A 15305-nucleotide genomic window follows, 5' to 3' on the forward strand; every position below is an offset into this window, starting at 1 on the left:
GTCCCGTAGGTATGTGGATCCTAGGCTGCATAGGGCTTTAAAGGTCAAAACCAGCACCTTGAACCTGAACCTGCAAGTCCTAGGCTCAGTGGTTTAACCCACAGCGCCACCCGCGTCCCGACAGAAGGCGGTAGGAGCCCCCAATAGCCCTCTCCTTTATGAATCTGTCTAATCCTCTTTTAAAGCCATGCAAGTTGGCGGCCATCACTTCCCCCAGTGGCAAGGAGTGCCATAGTTTGCCTATGGACTGTCTGAAGAAGACCTTTCTTTTATCTGTCCTAGATCTTCCATCATGCACCACAGGATTCTCTGGGCACTTCCAGACTGGTCCTTTATAATGTGGACTTTGGGTGATCTGTGGCCTTGGTGCTTTGAGGTGTGCGAGAGAGACATGCACCCCTCCTCTAGCTACTCTCTGGGGTCCTTTTGCAGCAGGTGGGATTCTTATCTATGCTCTGGGAACAGCAGGTTGCAGCCATTCGAGAAGGAGAACTCCCAAGCATGGCATCTGGGTCCAAGATTACATGCATCTCTGATCCAATTTGAAGGATGTGCACCTGGGAGATTTGGCATAGGTACCTCTAAAATGCTCAGAAGGGGCAATCAAGCGAGAGAGAAGGGACTGGCACAGAAGCATCATTGTGGGGCTTGCCCCCCATCCCTTTCCTTCCCCTCCATCCAGCTGTTCCCTCTCACCAAACCACAGAAGCAATGACCCACTAACTCTGTGGCTCCCCAAAAAACATTGTTCAGAACATCAATTTGCACAACCCGTAAAGGAAGGTAATAGCACAATAAAATTCAAAACAGTAACAGTTAATTGCAGTTATTCAAAAGAAAAATTAGTATTTCATTTAATTGATTCAACAAAACTGATCCAGCGAGACCAGCTTTTCAAAGTCTAATACTCATTTACACCTCCGCCACCACACACCCCACCACACCCTTGCCTCTTAGCACCCCCTGCCCACTTTGGGTAACACTGAGACCCTCTAGGGCTGACAACAGCAGAGCATTCTGGAGCCCTAAACTATTTAGTCAAAAGATTTCTAGGGTGCCCATCAGTGAAACTTGCAGGCCAGCATAAAGGTAAAGGGACCCCTGACCCGTAGGTCCAGTTGTGGCCGACTCTGGGGTTACGGCGCTCATCTCGCTTTATTGGCTGAGGGAGCCGGTGTACAGCTTCTGGGTCATGCGGCCAGCACGGAAACACTGTTTACCTTCCCACCGGAGCGGTACCTATTTATCTACTTGCACTGGTGTGCTTTCAAACTGCTAGGTGGGCAGGAGCAGGGACCGAGCAAGGGGAGCTCACCCCGTCGTGGGGATTCGAACTGCTGACCTTCTGATCGGCAAGTCCTAGGCTCTGTGGTTTAACCCACAGCGCCACCCACGTCCCGCAGGCCAGCATGCAACAAGAATAACAGAGCATCAACTTTTTAAAAGGAAAGGGGGGAAATCACAATTGAAAATGCAGAACTGGACAAAAGCAGAAAATGCAGCAGAGCTTAATGAAGGCCTCTTCCAGCTCCCAGTCATCCCTGGAGGGGCTCCTCTGCCCACTTTCTCAAGGGTTTTCCTGGAAACTGCAGCTGAAACTGGACAGAGGTGGGCAGCAGGGAGACTCCACATGCCGCCAGTGGACCGACTTGCTCCACCAAAAGCACCAGAAGAAAGGGACACGGCACATCTGAAGCTGCCATTAACCCGGCAGCACCGAGCTGGGCTGGGTCATGTATGTGTTGTATAGTGGAGAAATATGACCCCCCACCCAAAGTGGAAAATCCTCTCCTGCCAACTGCAGTTGGATTCTCAGCATCTGCCCTGCATCACCAAATATTGGCATAAACAGAGGAGGTTGCAAGGAAAAATGAAAACTGGGATTTCTGTCTGAAAGAAGCATTGCTCCCCCCCCACCACCACCAGAAGAAGAAGAAGAAGAGTTTGGATTTGATATCCCGCTTTATCACTACCCGAAGGAGTCTCAAAGTGGCTAACATTCTCCTTTCCCTTCCTCCCCCACAACAAACACTCTGTGAGGTGAGTGAGGCTGAGAGACTTCAGAAAAGTGTGACTAGCCCAAGGTCACCCAGCAGCTGAATGTGGAGGAGTGGATGCGAACCCAGTTCACCAGATTACGAGACTACCGCTCTTAACCACTACACCACACTGGCTCTCCAGCTCCCTGAGTCTGCTCCATAGCCACCCAGAACCTCAGCCATCATGTCATTCATACCTCATGGACCTATTAGAACCTCTTGGAGTTCTTTGTCAAGGAGCAGATAGATAGAGGTGATCTGGTTAACAGGCTGGACTTGTGGTTTGGGGGGAAAGCATCAGAAAAAGGCAACTAGGGGTTGGAGCAACAGGTTGTAGAATGGATTTCTCTTCCCACAACATACTCATTTTTCAACAAAGGTCAGTGAAGCACATAATCTGAATGAGAGTTGTGCAAGCAACTTTTGGGGCCACACCATTCCTCTGGCCACACATCAACAACAAGAGGTCCACAGCTACATTCAGAGACAGCATGCACCCATCCCGGCTCCCCGCCCCAGAATGTGCTGCCTCCAGTGGTGATCAGCAAGCTGGCTTGAGGCACGAGGCCTCCCTGAGCAACAGCCTCATACAAACTCCAGCGCACAGATCTCTGACCTCAGAGATCCTTTCCAGATGTTCATTGGGGAAGTTGATTCAGTCTGCCACAAACTGGCCCGAGTCTTCAAAGCATCTTCCTTGCCTTTGGCAACCAGGATGGTCAAGGGGCCAGAGTGACTCCCCTGTAAAGAAAAGTTGCAGCTTTGGGGGAATTTCAGTTTGGAGAAAAGGCAAGGAAGAGGTGACTTGACAGAAGTTTATAAAATGATGCCTGGGACAGAGAAAGTACCGTATTTTTCGCTCTATAATACACCAAGACGCACCTAGTTTTTGGAGGAGGAAAACAAGAAAAAAAATATTCTGAATCTCAGAAGCCAGAACAGCAAGAGGGATCGCTGCGCAGTGAAAGCAGCAATCCCTCTTGCTGTTCTGGCTTCTGGGATAGCTGTGCAGCCTGCATTTGCTCCATAAGACACCACACCCATTTCCCCTTACTTTTTAGGAGGAAAAAAGTGAGTCTTATAGAGCAAAAATTACGGTAGATAGAGATACACTTTTCTCCCTTTCTCATAAAACTAGAACTCGCAGGCATCTAGTGAAAAGGAACTTTGGAAGAATCAGGACAGGTAGAAAATACCGTATTTTTCCGTATATAACAGGACCCCATGTATAAGACGGCCTCTATTTTTGGGAGCCCTCAAGCTTCTTTTTGTAAGTTCGCTGAGCTGTTGAGCGGCTTTTCCATAATCACCCACTCTGGCTGATGGAACTGGTGCTGTAATACATCGCATACTGGCACTCACCAAATTCTCTTCCTAAGCTGGGGAGAGCGGGTAAGCAGCCTCCTCTCCGACATTTCCCTGTTCCACCGCAGCACCAGCCCTCGCTTACTTAGCATATTAACCCGTGTATAAGATGACCCTCAATTTATCACCAAAAAGACAAATACAGTGGTATCTCGGGTTGCATATGCTTCAGGTTACATACGCTTCAGTTATAGACTCCGCTAACCCAGAAATAGTACCTCAGGTTAAGAACTTTGCTTCAGGATGAGAACAGAAATCGTGCTCCGGCAGCACAGCCACAGCAGGAGACCCCATTAGCTAAAGTGGTGCTTCAGGTTAAGAACAGTTTCAGGTTAAGAACGGACCTCCGGAACGAATTAAGTACTTAACCCAAGGTACCACTGTAAACCGAGAGACGTGGGTGGTGCTGTGGGTTAAACCAGAGAGCCAAGGGCTTGCCGGTCAGCAGTTCGGTACCGCTCCAGCAGGAAGGTAAACGGTGTTTCCGTGTGCTGCTCTGGTTCGCCAGAAGCGGCTTAGACATGCTGGCCACATGACCCAGAAGCTGTACACCAGCTCCCTCAGCCAATAAAGCAAGATGAATGCTGCAACCCCAGAGTCGGTCACGACTGGACCTAATGGTCAGGGGTCCCTTTACCTTTACCTTACCACTGTAAACCAGAAAAAGGGTCGTCTTATACATGGAAAAATATGGTAGTCCTTCTTCATACAGTACAAAGTTCAACTATGGAACAGTGATGGCTACCAACCTTGACAGCTTTAAAAGAGGTTTAAACAAATTCACGGCGGAAAAGGTTATCAAAGTCTGTTAGCCAAGGTGGCTCTGCTCTGCCTCCATAGCTGAATGCAGCAATGTTTCTTAATCCTAGTGGCTGGATTCCACGGGAAGGAGAGCTGCTCTTGTGCTCAAATCCTGCATGCAGGTTTCTCACGGACATCTGGTTGGCCACTGTGAGAACAGGAGGCTGGGCTAGTTGGACCACTGGCCTGATCCAGCACATACTCTTCATATGTTCTTACGGTAGGAGCACATTCATCATTAGTCATAGATAGATAGATAGATAGATAGATAGATAGATAGATAGATAGATAGATTTTTTTAACATATTGGTTCCAGCAGTCATACAACATAACTTCTCATCTTATACAATATTTTAGACTTCCGTCAACACCTCTGATGATTCTCCGTTCTTTATCACTTCTTCTGCATTTCTTAATTTCTGTATTACATTTAATCGTCCTTAACTAATAATTCTCTTCATATTCTTTCTTGCAATATTTCAAATAATCCACCGTACAAAACTTCTTGCAGTCCTACCAGCGTAATCTGTTCATCACAATTACTTTTACTTTCACAATTACTTTTCAAATAGTTCATATATTTACTCCAGTCTTCTAAGAATCTCTGATCCCGCAGGTTTCAAATCCTTCCTGTTAATTTATCTGATTCTGCATAGTCCCTCAACTTCATCCTCCATTCTTCTTTCGCTGGTAGTTCTTCTTGATTCCATTCACATTCATCATTAGTCATTCCATGCCAGTCTTATTATGGTGCCTGGGCCCTCCCCACCCTAAGCCGGTGAGCCTAATGGGAAGAGAGCTTACTGGGAAGTACTGGTGCCCCCAGTTCCCTTCTCCTGCAATAGCCAGTTTCCTTTACTGCACAGAGCCAGTTAGCCGCTCTCCTGATAGAGTTTAGGCAACACAATGACCATATACATACGTAATAGACAATCTTTATAGAATTCCTTCAAACCATAAAGAGTTCAAAATGAAATCTTCAGTCTCAAAGTCTCTGAAAATCTTTAAATGAAGCGAGCTACCAAGCTTTGTACGATGAAAGACAAGCTGTGAAGCTTTGTGTATTCAGCCAATATGATGTCCAACGCTGAACAGTGATTCCGGATATTGACTACTGTTTCGCAGAACTCTTCATCAGTGTGGTGGGTGGATATAGAATGCTTCATAAACCCATCTTATTTCGAATGACCACATTATTACATGAGAACTGTTCCACAGCATTTGATATTTTCATTTACATACATTCATTCGAAATAAGATAGGTTTTTGAAGCATTCTATATCCACCCACACTTTATGGTTTGAAGGAATTCTATAAAGATTGTCTATTACGTATGTATATGGTCATCGTGTTGCCTAGACATTGTTGACGTTCTCTTTGCAACACAGGGGTTTGTTTGGAGACTTCATGATAGAGTTAACATGTGTCGGGTGCCAAGTTCTAATACAGCGTAAAATTAAAGTCAGACCAGGGAAAGCATGAGACGACACGCAAGTGAAAGGGGCGCCCCTCCCACGTGCCTGCCTTGAACTCAAGCCTGTCCTCATCCGCCATCTGCACTTGATTCAAACCAGCTTTCTCTGCGAGGGGAGTAACGTTTCGGTTCCTTTTGCTGAAGCTGATCCTGGCCCTGCCACCAGCCCTCTATGGCTGGGGGATGCAGAGCTCCTAAAGCCACAACAGAAAGTCCTTCTCCATGCAGCGTATAGTTAAACTGTGGAACTCCCTTCCACAAGAGGCAGTGGTGGCCACTAGCCGGGATGGCTTTAATAGAGGATTAGGCAAATTCATGGAGGAGAGGCTATCGATGGCTCCTAGCCACAAAGGCTCTGCTGTGTTTCCACAGTTAGAGGCAGCTATGCCTGGAAACCGCAGGATGGGAGAGGGCTCTTGTGCGCCAATCCTGCTTGTAGGCTTGGGGCATCTGGTTGGCCACTGTAAGAAGAGAGTGCCAGATTAGATGGGTCCCCATTGGCCTGAATTGGCAGACTCTTCTGTCAAATGTTGCAAGAGGGAGAATGTGGCAAGTCACACCAGCACCAGCCCACCCGTAAGGCAAGGCGATGTGAGAATGTATCTCTCGCTGCTGCTGCCACAATGGCACATGTTATAAGAGTTTTATAATGGTCTTATATAGTCATACCTTGGATTACAGACGCTTCAGGTTGCTTTTTTTTTTGGGTTGCAGACCGCCCAAACCCGGAAGTACCGGAATGGGTTACTTTCGGGTTTCGACGGCCGCGCATGTGCAGAAGCGCTAAATCGCACTTTGCACATGCGCAGAAGTGCCGAATCGCAACCCGTGCGTGCACAGACACGCAGGCGCAGGTTGCGAACACTGCGGGTTGCGAACGTGCATCCCGCACGGATCACGTTCACAACCCGAGCGTCCACTGTATATATAATAAAAAGGTAAAGGTACCCCTGCCCGTACGGGCCAGTCTTGACAGACTCTAGGGTTGTGCGCTAATCTCACTCTAGAGGCCGGGAGCCAGCGCTGTCCGCAGACCCTTCCGGGTCACGTGGCCAGCGTGACGAAGCTGCTCTGGCGAACCGGCACCAGAGCAGCACACGGAAACGCTGTTTACCTTCCCGCTATAAAGCGGTACCTATTTATCTACTTGCACTTAAGAGTGCTTTCGAACTGCTAGGTGGGCAGGCGCTGGGACTGAACAACGGGAGCTCACCCCGCTGCAGGGATTCGAACTGCCGACCATGTGATCGGCAAGCCCTAGGCGCTGAGGTTTTACCCACAGCGCCACCCGCGTCCCGTATATATAGATGTTCCCGTATAATAGATGTTCATAAATGTACCAAGCAAACACATACAAAGATGTAAACCACATATCTGAAACCCACAGAAAAGTCCTGAAACCATTTTCTCTCTCCCCAAATGACCTCAAATATTTCTCTGCAAGGTGGAAGGAAATGGAAATCTCCCCACTGTCTCTTTCACAAATCCTGTTTTAAGATATGAATAGGGTGTGAGCCTGTGACCTGGATCAAGGAATTGAGTAGTTATCATAACAAAAGAGTGGCCAGGATGCCCAGGTAATCCAATCAGGTAACCTGGCAGACAGGAAGAAACAACACACCCAGATTTCCGCCCCTTCTCTGATGTATTAAGGGGGTGGTTTTTGGCCACACCCCTTCTGTGATGTATGTATGATGTTTCTGGGGGTGGTCTTGGACTCCAGGGCAGGTAGTTTAAAATGTCTATATAAGGGCTTGCACACATGGCTTGGGGTCACCCCCCCTCCTGTATGTGTGAGTGAGGAACCTTGTTGCAACAGCTTTAATAAAGATCAGGCTTACTAGCTGCTTTGCTTCTCAATATTCTCTGCTTGGCCTCTGTTATTTTCTCCTACCGATAGGGAACCTACAAAAGGACTCTATATGGGCTCTTGGATACCCCATAAAGGAAAAGGAGCAGTTTTTCTCTCATAACACGCTCCTTGGAGGCTGGATCTGTTGTCCCCTTGGCAGCCCCCACCCCCAATGATCCACTGGTCTGCTCTCGAGGTACATCTTTATTCCACCACTGTGGGATGTGAAACACAAGAGCAGTCAAGTACAACATTCCTAGAGTGAACATGTTTACACATGGGGAGGAATGTTTGTCCGGCCAGCAGGTAAACTTCCTGTTTCCTTCTGGGCTGGGACAGACTTCCTCTGCATGTGACTAGAGGTGGGCATGGCCTCACCTGTGCAGGTAACGACAAAAGCACAGGGCAGGGCAGCCATCTCCCTCTTTTTGGCTACATGCATCGAAGGAGCAACATCTGCTTAGCCAAAGATGTTCTCTTGGCTTCCAGTCAAGAGAGGACAAAGGGACTGTCTCCTTATGAGATAGTTTCCAGGTATATGTTACTTTTCTAAGCTAAGTCTGCCTTCTGGGATCCGATTGTGAACAGAAAGTGAGTAAACCTTTTTATACTTTTATAGAAGACTGTGTCGTGTCTTATCTTTTATGAGGGAATAAGGGGGAAATACCAGAACAGTTATCATAGAGGCTTTAGCGAGCCTGAGCAAACGCATCCGCTGCAAGTTTTAAAAGGGGAATGTTACTCTGCTAAATTGTGAACTTGTTTACACAAGTTGGAAAGGCTATAATCAAACAATATATCCTCTCCTGCATCCCTGAACATTCCCACAACCACCACCCCTTTCTTCCTGATGTGGAACTTCACTCCTTCTTCCCTGGCGAGGGACACCATTTGTTAGTTTGCTTCAGGTGCTAAAACGTCTTGAGCCAACCCTGGGCAACACACCTATTCCCCATCTTCCTATCCTTAACCTGGCACAGGAGAAAGGAACGGCAGGGAACGCATCTCCCCTCCTCCTCCAGCTTTTGAGCCTGAATCCAAGCTGCCCTTTTGCAAGAGCATCAGTGCAGGGATCTATGTAAAGCAGGCTTGATTGGCTAATCCTCCCGAGTCCCTCCTGCTCTTGCCCTGCCTGAGACCGGCAGGGACCTGGATGCATTTTAATAGATCCAGGGCTTGCAGGAGTCTTGCTTTCTGGGGAGCTCATTAATGAGGTACAAGCATTAAACTTTCATGAAGAAGAAGAAAGGGAGGCTGGAGCCGGGCCTTTCGGAGGGGGAGCTGAGCATCGCTGACCCCATTTGTTCTCGGGGGCCAAAGAGACATCCGCTGCCTCTCCTGCCTCAAAGGCCTCAAATACCCAAGGTCCTTTATTCCACGCTCAGAAAGGAAAGGCATGTTCTCCCTTTGGCCTCCTGCATCTCCAGGGCTCGTCAGAAAACATAGCTGTCAACCGTCCCTTATTTGGTGGGGAAGTCCCTTATCCCAGCGCTGTGTCCCGCTGCTGTCCCTTATTGAAGATGTCCCTTAAATTCCCCGGGTTTCAAAGGAAGCAGCTCCTCTCCCTCCCTGCCTGCCGGCCAGGGAGGAGAAAGGCTCCAACTGTGTTTCTTGGCTGCGTTGCTCACCCAATAAAGAGTCTAAGAACGACTGAGGGGGTGGAGCTTGCATGCCTTGTGCTTGTCAAATCAGCCGTGTTGCCTGGGGACTCGCCTTTGCTCAGCACTTCCCAGCGGAGAGGTGACGGTGGTTTTCCTTGCTGCATCCCCTTTGCCGGGTTGCTGCGCTGTGGGAACCACCGCTTGAGGCTTTGTTTGGCTGCTGGCTGGGCTTTCTGCCTTTGGCTCGGAGGGGCTCAGAAGTTGAACATACCTGTGTTCGGAAAATCCCTTATTTTGGCTGCTGATCCCTTATTTTCGAGGCTGCTGGTCCCTTATTTTCAAATCTGTAAGTTGACAGCTATGCCAGAAAACACTTGGGACAAATAAAGTTCAGAACCTAAGGAGATCCTGCCCATCTAGTCCAGGATCTCACAGTGGCCGACCAGATGACCATTCTGGGAAACCCCAAAACAGAAACCAGGTACAAGAACCCTCTCTGGACTAGTGGGCCTTAGTCTCAGTTGCAGGGGAGGTTATAGCCTCTGCCTGCCCCTTCATGGAAAATGATATCCCGATAATGGGATCTGCGAGGAGTCACATCTGTCCAGGTACCCAGGTGGGTGCTAGGGCCAGAGCCCTCCTCGATGGGGACCCCTCTGGGGGTACCCCTATTTGATGAAGGTCATAGGACTCCCCAGTTGTGTCTGCCCTGGGAACACTCCAAGCAGAAGGGCTGGAGTGTGAAAAGGTATATCCAGTGCCTATGCCACACCTTTCGCATCCGTAATCAATAAAGTTGTGGCCTATTTGATGCGGGTGGTGCTGTGGGTTAAACCACAGAGCCTAGGACTTGCCGATCAGAAGGTTGGCGGTTCAAATCCCCGCAACGGAGTGAGCTTTCGTTGCTCGGTCCCTGCTCCTGCCAACCTAGCAGTTCGAAAGCACGGCAAAGTGCAAGTAGATAAATAGGTACCGCTCCAGCGGGAAGGTAAACGGCGTTTCCGTGCGCTGCTCTGGTTCGCCAGAAGCGGCTTTGTCATGCTGGTCATGCTGTACGCCGGCTCCCTCGGCCAATACAGCAAGATGAACGCCACAACCCCAGAGTCGTTCGCGACTGGACTTAACTGTCAGGGGTCCCTTTACCTTTACATTCTTTGTCCTGCCTGGTTATTTTTACTATATTAGGGATGATGGGGTCACAGTGCTATGGCACACAACGGGGGGGGGGGGGTGTGGCCTGCTTAGCTAGACGACAGAAGGCCGTTCACCACTCGGAAAAGCTCTGTACTTGTGACAGCAGAGAAGGAATCAAAGGCAACAAGCCTTTGGAAAGGCTGGTGCAATTTGGAACTCCCTCCCTAGAGCAGTTAGACTTTCTCCCTCCTTGTTGTCCCTTTGCCAGCAGGTGAAGAAAGACCTTTCTATTCCAAAAGGCATGGAAGCATAGAACTGTAGAGCTGGAGGGGACCCTGAGGATGATCTAGTCAAACCCCCTGAAAAGCAGGAATATGCAGCTGTCCTATATGGGGACTAAACCTGTGCCTTCAGCTGCTGATTTTTTTAAAGGAAAGGGATGGTACTATGAAGCTTTTATACCTTTAATAGATTTTTAAATATTGTTTTAATTCTTTTACTGTTTAATTGATGTTGTTTTTTAATGATTATCCTTTCTATGTTCTTAGCTTCTTCTGTTTTACCTGTGTTTTTGTATTTTAATCTGTGAGCCGTCTTGAGCAGGGGTCAACAAACTTTTTCAGCAGGGGGCCGGCCCACTGTCCCTCAGACCTTGTGGGGGGCCGGACTATATTTTGTGGGGGGGGGGGGGAATGAATGAATTCCTATGCCCCTCAAATAACCCAGAGATGCATTTTAAATAAAAGCACACATTCTACTCATGTAAAAACACCAGGCAGGCCCCATAAATAACCCAGCCCGGACACTGAGATCCAGCCCCGAGGGCCTTCTGGTGGTTCCCTCACTACGAGAAGTGAGGTTACAGGGAATCAGGCAGAGGGCCTTCTCGGTAGTGGCGCCCGCCCTGTGGAACGCCCTCCCTTCAGATGTGAAGGAAATAAGCAGCTATCTTCTCTTTAAAAGACATCTGAAGGCAGCACTGTTTAGGGAAGCTTTTAATATTTAATGCTGTATTGTTTTTAACACTCGATTGTGAGCTGCCCAGAGTGGCTGGGGAAACTCAGCCAGATGGGCGGGGTATAAATAATAAATTATTATTATTATTATTATTATTATTATTATTATTATTATTATTATTAAAAGGGGCACATTCTACTCATGTAAAAAAACGCTGATTCCCAGACCGTCCGTGGGCCGGATTTAGAAGGCGATTGGGCCGGATCCGGCCCCCGGTCCTTAGTTTGCCTACCCATGGTCTTGAGCCTTGGTCTGGGGAAAAGGCAGGATATAAATAAATTGTTGTTGTTATTCGGATGCTTCAACATCCCATGCTTTGCAGATGATGCTGCAGTCATTCCTGGGCTCCCAGGCACTTGGCCTATGCTCAGCAGGTAAGGGGGCCTTGTGGCCCCGCCCATAGAACATGCCATGCACACCCCCCCCCCCAGGGACAGCATCTGAAGACACCCAAGCTTCCTACCTGCCCGTCCAGCTGCCATCCCCAGCATGTCCCAAGGGGCTCCTTGGTTTTGCAAAAGAAAGCTTTGCAAAGCTGATCTCCATTGCTAACCTGCTTTGTGGTGAGACTTAGCAGGTTTGACAGCCGCTGGGCGAGGAGGTGGGAGGTTTTGAAATTTAAATAGCATGTTTTCCACATCTGCCTTTGGATCCAACCTGAGGGTAATCGTTTTACATCCCCGTGCAGCTGGAAAAGCGACGCTCCCCAGCATTTAGCTTCTTCTTTCCTTGTGAAAGGACAAACACCCCCCCCCCAGCTCTCAGCCCCCGCCCCCCACCCACACGCACACACGCTTCCTGAAAATATTTTCGGCGATGAGATCCAGAATAAATACATCCAAGCGCTAATGCTTCTTGATGCCAAACACGGCCCATTCCTTATTTTCCACCAGCTAAATAGTTTATTGATGGGGATTTGCTTCAGAGCGGAAAAAAAGAAAAGTATTGTCGACTGGAATCTAAGCGCTGCATTTCTTGGAAGGGAGTTTTGCAGATTTCCTTCTGAATGTCAATTCATATTTCCTGCCCACAGAATTAGGAGGGGAAGGGAGGACCAAAGCGGCCCGGCAGCCCTTCGGGGCAACTCTGTATATGGGGCATTGTCTGAGCACATCCAGTTCTCACTGCCCAACACAACACACACGCACAGAGCAGGTTCCTTGGCTGTTCCCAACCCCAGCACCTCCAGGAAAGAGAGGAAAGAGCCCACACAAACCACAGGGCAATCAATGGGGCTGCATGGCTGCCCTCCTGAGCCACAGCTTTCTTGAAGGAATTTCCCAAAGGTCTGCTTGGACATGCATACAATTATACATGGCATGGAGGAAGCGGGCAGGGAAAATTTTTGTCTCCCTCTCTCATAAGAAGAGTTTGGATTTGATATCCCGCTTTATCACTACCCCAAGGAGTCTCAAAGCGGCTAACATTCTCCTTTCCCTTCTTCCCCCACAACAAACACTCTGTGAGGTGAGTGGGGCTGAGAGACTTCAGAGAAGTGTGACTTGCCCAAGGTCACCCAGCAGCTGCATGTGGAGGAGCAGGGAAGCAAACCCAGTTCACCAGATTACGAGTCCACCGCTCCTAAGCACTACACCACACTAGAACTCAAGGTCACCCAGTGTAGCTCATTGCTGGAAGATTCAGAACAGATAAAATAAAGTTCTTCATGCACCGTGCAGTTAAACCAGGGGTCAGCAAACTTACTGCGCCTCGGGCCGGTGTCTCCAGCACCGATCACGCGGCGGGCCGGAGGGCAGGGGAGCGCATGCCCATACATGTGCACACACGCTATTTCCGGCACACTTCCAGGTCGGAGGAGCACCAGAAATAGCTTGTGTGCATGTGCACGGGCCTCCTCCGACCCGGATGTGCACTGGAAATAACACTTGCGCATGCGCAAATAACGCATGCACATGCGCACAAGCTATTTCCGGTGCTCCTCCGACCCGGAAGTGGGCAGCCGCGCAGCGCAGTGCTAGTAATAGGTCAGCGGGGGGCGCCACGGGCCTTAGTTTAGGGACCCCTGAGTTAAACTATGGAACCCAGTTCCACAGGAGTCAGGAATGGCCACCAACTTGGATGGCTTTAGAAGAGGATTGGACAAAGGCATTGAGAAGAGGGCTTTCGATGGCTACCAAGCCATGATGGTTCTGCTCTGCCTCCACAGACAGAGGCAGCAATACTTCTGAATACCAGTCACGGGAAGCCACAAGAAGGGAGAGGGCTCTCGTTCTTGAATTCTGCTTGCGGGTTTCTCACAGAGGATCTAGTTGGTCACTTTGAAAGCAGGATGCTGGACTAGATAGGCCCCCGGCCTGATCCAGCAGGCTCTTCTTATGTTCTTATGACATTAAAATAGATAGATAGCATGCACCCACGTGACGATGGAAACTGACTTTCCCTCTAAGATCAAGTATTAGTCATTGGCTATATTTATTATTATGCCTCTCTGGGTTGCCATCAGCTGTCGTCAGCTCATAATCTTTGCAACCTCGTTTACAGAATCAAGTTCAGCATTTATTTATTGCTTTGAAGCCTTTATCTGCTACTGTTCTGCCAAAGCGTCCACAGCATCGCCCACATTTAAAGCAAGCAACTAGCAGAAGCATTAATGAAATAATTTGGCAACGAAAAAAAGGGATAAACAGCACTGCAACATTGCCACCAAAAGCGGAATCGACCCACAAGGATGCTGTGGGACTACAATTCCCATTACCCCTGACAATTGGTCAGGCTGGCTGCTGGGACTTTATTTGAGGTTATTCTTCTCTCAAATATTTACATGTCTTTATTGCTGCCGTATCTGGATATTCTGTTTCCATGTCAAATGTAAGCCTCTGCTCTAAACATTCCACATATCATAATTAAAAACAGCTTCTGTATTTACCCAGGCTACTTAGTATCATGACAGGACGATCAAAGGAAAGACTGTCTCAATCAATGCCTGGAGTGAGTAGGATTTAGATGCACCTGGTGAGAGAAGGAGGGTGGATTTCACCACTCCACTAGGAGACAAATCCCCCCCCCCTTCCAGGCCTACCAGAAAAATGCAAATGAAGTCAGCGGGATGCCACCCTGCCTCCTTGGGAGGGGAGAGGGAAAGTCCTCTTTCTGGCATCCTTCCTGGCCAAGACCATTGAATGCTGAGTCAGTGGCTTCAAGTTGAGTCTGAGAAGCAAAGAATCTGCTCCTGAACTGGGATGGGGTGGAGGAAGGGCTGTTTTGCCCCACTTTGCTGACACAAGGTGCCTTTCACCTGTTCTCGATTCCTGGAAAGGGATGACCAGACCACCGAGAGATCCATGCTCTAGTTATGTCCAGGCTGCGTTGCCGTGGTGAGTAATATATGAAGTGGTCCAGAACATAGCTGTCAACTTACAGATTTGAAAATAAGGGACCAGCAGCCTCGAAAATAAGGGATCAGCAGCCAAAATAAGGGATTTTAGTCAACCAGCAGCCAAACGAAGCCTCAAGCAATGGTTCCCACAGTGCAGCAACCCAGCAAAGGGGATGCAGCAAGGAAAACCACCGTAACCTCTCCGCTGGGAAGCGCTGAGCAAAGGCGAGTCCCCAGGAAATGCGGCCGATTTGATCGGCACAAGGCATGCAAGCTCCACCCCCCAGTCGTTCTTAGACTCCTTATTGGGCGAGCAACATAGCCAAACAACACGGTTAGAGCCTCCCTCCTCCCTGGCCGGCAGGGAGGGAGGGAGAGGAGCTGCTTCCTTTCAAACCCGGGAAATTTAAGGGATATCATCAATAAGGGACAGCAGCGGACATGGCGCTGGGATAAGGGACTTTTCTGCCAAATAAGGTACGGTTGACAGCTATGGTCCAGAAGCTGATGCAGAAGATGGCGGCAAGTGCCTTAAGTGGAGTACAGGGTCAGATTTAAGGTGCTGGTTTTGACCTTTAAAGCCCTTCACGGCCTAGGACCCTCGTACCTATGGGACTGCCTCTCCCGGTATGCCCCATGGAGGACCTTAAGGTCCATAAATAGCAACACCCTAGAGGTCCTGGGC

The 15305-nt window shown here is 48.9% G+C and overlaps 1 protein-coding gene across 2 annotated transcripts in view; it reads right to left on the bottom strand.

The window, feature by feature from the left end:
* GFRA2 (GDNF family receptor alpha 2) overlaps positions 1-15305 on the bottom strand; it is an 83245-nt gene that overhangs the window by 40531 nt on the left and 27409 nt on the right. The window lies entirely within an intron of this gene.

The sequence above is a fragment of the Podarcis muralis genome, chromosome 7 (assembly GCF_964188315.1).
Source record: "Podarcis muralis chromosome 7, rPodMur119.hap1.1, whole genome shotgun sequence".
NCBI classification, from domain to species: Eukaryota; Metazoa; Chordata; class Lepidosauria; order Squamata; family Lacertidae; genus Podarcis; species Podarcis muralis.